The sequence below is a fragment of the Octopus bimaculoides genome, chromosome 27 (assembly GCF_001194135.2).
Source record: "Octopus bimaculoides isolate UCB-OBI-ISO-001 chromosome 27, ASM119413v2, whole genome shotgun sequence".
Lineage (NCBI taxonomy): Eukaryota > Metazoa > Mollusca > Cephalopoda > Octopoda > Octopodidae > Octopus > Octopus bimaculoides.
In genome coordinates this window covers 16841016-16845140 of record NC_069007.1, presented here as the reverse complement: position 1 = coordinate 16845140, position 4125 = coordinate 16841016, and the positions used below count along the sequence as shown (strand labels likewise).

Below are 4125 nucleotides of genomic sequence, written 5' to 3'. Positions count from 1 at the left end.
ATATATATATATATATATATATATATATATATAGACGGTTTAGATATAGATTCAAGGCTTGAATATGGTACTTACGCGTATGTCTTTTCTACAGTAATTTTTTCTGCATTTTTCGTGCAGCTGAAGATTGCTCTTCATATTGCATTTAATGTAATGCTCGCATTACTTAAATAAATTGAAGTAGCATGAAACGTGCGTACTGCAATAACCTTTGAAATCCGTGTTGCTTATTTTTTGATATATATATATATATATGTATATATCTAAACAACTTATAATAAATAACCAATATTTGTTCGTAATATAGGCCCAAAGCCAAGAGTTTCAGAAGGAAGGGGTTAGTCGATGTAATTGATTTCAGTACATGACTGGTATTAACCTCAAGAGGATTTGAACTCAGGATGTAAAATAAGCCGGCGCAATAATGTTTAGGCACATTGCCAGCAATTTTTGAAGAGAGTGGGCTTATCATTTACATCGTTCTAGTATTTGACTGATACTTTATTTCGTTAACCCCAGAATGATGAAAGGCTGTAAAACGAAGCCGACTTCGGCGGGATTTGAACTTGTAACGTAAAGAGCCGGAATGGTTATAATAATATTAATTCTCTTTTATGTATGTACAAGGCCGAAACTTTCAGGGGTGGGAGCTAGTCGATTACATTGAATTCCCGTGCTCCACTGGTACTTATTTTACCGACCGTGAAAAGATGAAAGGCAAAGTCGACCTCGAAGGAATTTGAACTCAGAACATAAAGACAGACGGACGAAATACCGCTTTGTTGTCCGGCGTGCTAACGATTCTGCCGGCTCACTGCTTAAGTAATAATAATAAATGGTTTCAAATCTTGGCACAAGGTTAGATCAACCCCACCCCCCAGGACTCAACTGATACTTATTTTATCGATCCTTTAAGGATGAAAGACAAAGTCGACGTCGGCGGATTTGGAACTGAGAACGTAAATGCAGACGAAATGACGCTAAACATTTTGCCCGGCTCCGTAACGATTCTGTTAAGTCAATAATAACCGTTTCAAACTTGACACAAAGCCAGCAATTTTAAGCGGGGAGGTTTAGTCGTTTAAATAGTCCTAATGTCTGACTTTGTACTTTATTCCATCGTCCTCAGAAGGCTGAAAAGCAAAGCTGACCTCGGCAAGATTTAAACTCGAAACGAAAAGAGCAGGATGAAGTAATTATGAAATTTTGGGGGAGGAGGCTAGTCAATTATATCGACTCCAGTGTTTTACTGGTACTTAATTCATCGACCCCCCCGAAAGGATGAAAAGCAAAGTCGACCTCGGCTGAATTTGAACTCAGAACGTAGCGACGGGCGAAATACCGCTAAGCATTTCGCCCGGCGCACTAACGATTCTGTCAGCTCGCCGCCTTGCTAATAATAATAATAATAATAATAATATTGGGCAAGTGTCTTACTATAGCCTCGGGCCGACCAAAGCCTTGTGAGTGGATTTGGTAGACGGAAACTGAAAGAAGCCCGTCGTATATATATATATATATGTATGTGTATATGTTTGCGTGTCTGTGTTTGTCCCCCCCAACATCGCTTGACAACCGATGCTGGTGTGTTTACGTCCCCGTCACATAGCGGTTCGGCAAAAAGAGACCGATAGAATAAGTACTAGGCTTCCAAAGAATAAGTCTTGGGGTCGATTTGCTCGACTAAAGGCGGTGCTCCAGCATGACCGCAAAAGTAAAAGAGTAAAGAGTAATAATAATAATAATAATAATAATAATCCTTTCTACTATAGGAACAAGGCCTAAAATTTGAGGGGAGGGGACTAATCGATTACATCGACCCAGTACGTCACTGGTGATAACTCTTTCTACTAAAAGCACAAGGCCTTAAATTTGATCGATTACATCGATCTCAGTGTTTCACTGGTACTTATGTTATCGACTCCGGAGGGATGAACGGCAAAGTTGACCTCGGCAGGATTTGAACTCAACGTAAACTAGTCGAAAGCAGCATCGCTGAGCATTTTGTCCGACGCACCAATAATATCAGTAATAGTAACAATAAAACCTTGGGAGAGGCATTATGCCGGTAATAAACACATGCACTGGTTCAGTCCTTTATTAATTTATATAGTTTTTTATTAAATTATTTCATTGCACTCTTGCAATCTCTTCAGTAACTTGTCTCTCCAAAAAACTATATAAATTAATAAAGGGCTGAACCAGTGCGTGTGTTTATTACCGGCATAATGCCTCTCCCAAGGTTTAATTGTATTTCTTTCAACACACGTATCCACATCAAGAATCTTGCATACGAAATACACATACGAAGTAACAATAATGTTTTGTTTATAATAAAGTAATGTTACCTTTTTGGAGACAGCAGTTTGGAAAGTTTTCCTTTTGGTAATCCGGTTCTTGTGAAGAGTTAAGTTCAGCAAATTAACTCTGAATCGAGATAGAATCCTGTGATGGTGTTGTTGATCACACAGACCAATGATCGAACGCACTCCACCCGTGACCACCCCTGTCTTTTTTTTTCTTCTTCCTTTTTTTCGGTCTACTACATTAATTTATCCTTTGTATCACTCCCCGCCCTGTTTAGGAGCGGTTTCATGTAATTTCAAAACGTAACTGCTATTTCTTGCAGATCCAATGACCATCGTGATAATGTTGTTTAATTATTGATAGTGTTGGTATATTTGATAATGCGGTTTTTATTTGGTGTATGATTGAACGAATGGCAATACTTCAATTAAAATTATTGCTTTTTAAAAAAAACAAAAACTATGTTAATCTTGATCAAACAAAGCTATGATCGGAGGCATTCCAAACAGGACCATCCCGTTTTGTTTTTCTTTACGCAGCAGGTTAAAACTTGAAAGAATTGTAGCTACTATTTCTAGCAAATTCAGTGACCACATAGAAGCTCCTTCACCGTTGCGGTTGCTATGTAAATGTAGTTTTAGTGAGAATGATGTGTTGTTGTGAGTAGTGTCTGATAACAGTGGTGGTGGTAGTAGTTGTAGTGTTGTGGTAGTTCTTGAAAGCACCATCTAGTAAACTCCTCGGAATTATTGCTTCTGTTCGTGTGTAAGTGTGGGGGAGGGGATGAAGTGTGAAGGTGTGTATTCTCGGTGTGGATTTGTGCGTGTATGTGCGCGTGCGTGTGGTGTGTAAATGCGTGTATAGTGCGTATGTGATGTTGGGGGGTGGAGAAAGCGTGTAACTTAGCTGCGCGTGTTTGAGAAACAGAGAGAGAGAAAGAGGAGAGTGGAGTGTGTAGAGAAGGGAGGTTAAAAAGATAGATAGAGAGAGAGAGGGGGGGGTGAGAACATAGTAACGAGAAAAGAGAGGATGAAAGTCACACAAAGGAGAAAAGCAGTAAGACCGTAGTAAGGAGAGGAGAGATAAGGATAGAAAGGGAGCGAGAGAAAGAGGGAGGGAGGAAGGCTCTAAGAGTACAGTAAGTAGAGAAGGGGGAAGAGGAAGAGAGAGAAAGTGGCGTTAATCTGAGGTAAAGACGCGCAAGTTGTTGAATTAAACTCTACCTGAGAATGTGACTTCTACGTAAGTGTGTTGTGTTGTGTGTGTGTTTGTGTTTATGTGGTGTATGTGTGAGTATCTGTGTATGTGCATAAGTGTATGTGTGACTCTGTGTTTATGTGTGAGAGAGAGAGTGTACGTATGTATATATGTGCGGGTGCAGGTGTGTACGTAAGTATATGCGTGTATATGTAAGTGTATGTGTGTAGACTTGTGACCGCGTGTATTTGTGTGTGTGAGCGCGCGTGTATTGTGTGTACGTATATACGTACGGGTGCGTATATATATATATATATATGTGTGTCTGTGTGCATATGTGTATGTGCATGTATAAATGAGTATGAGTTATTTTGAGTGTGTGTGACTGCACGTACGTGTGTGTGTGTATATATATATATATATATATATATATACGTGTGAATGTATGTATATGGTATATGTGTGAGTGCGTGTACGCGTACGTGTGTGTTGTATAATTGAATTATGTGTGTGTGTTCTGTGCTTGGTGCTTGTGCGTATATTTGTGTATGTCTACTAAACGAATTATTTGAAATTTATTTGTCCCTCAATTTGTCACTCTTACCTCTAATCAAACATATT

General features: G+C 39.2%; 1 protein-coding gene across 1 annotated transcript in view; it reads right to left on the bottom strand.

Moving 5' to 3' along the window:
* The window catches only part of LOC106881978 (protein SPEC3), a 22861-nt gene extending 19422 nt beyond the window's left edge, over nt 1-3439 (bottom strand). Inside the window, exon 1 of the mRNA XM_014932511.2 lies at nt 2349-3439. The gene's annotated coding sequence lies outside the window, so the exon portion shown is untranslated. The remainder of the gene's footprint in view (nt 1-2348) is intronic.
* Between the last annotated feature and the right edge of the window lie 686 nt (nt 3440-4125).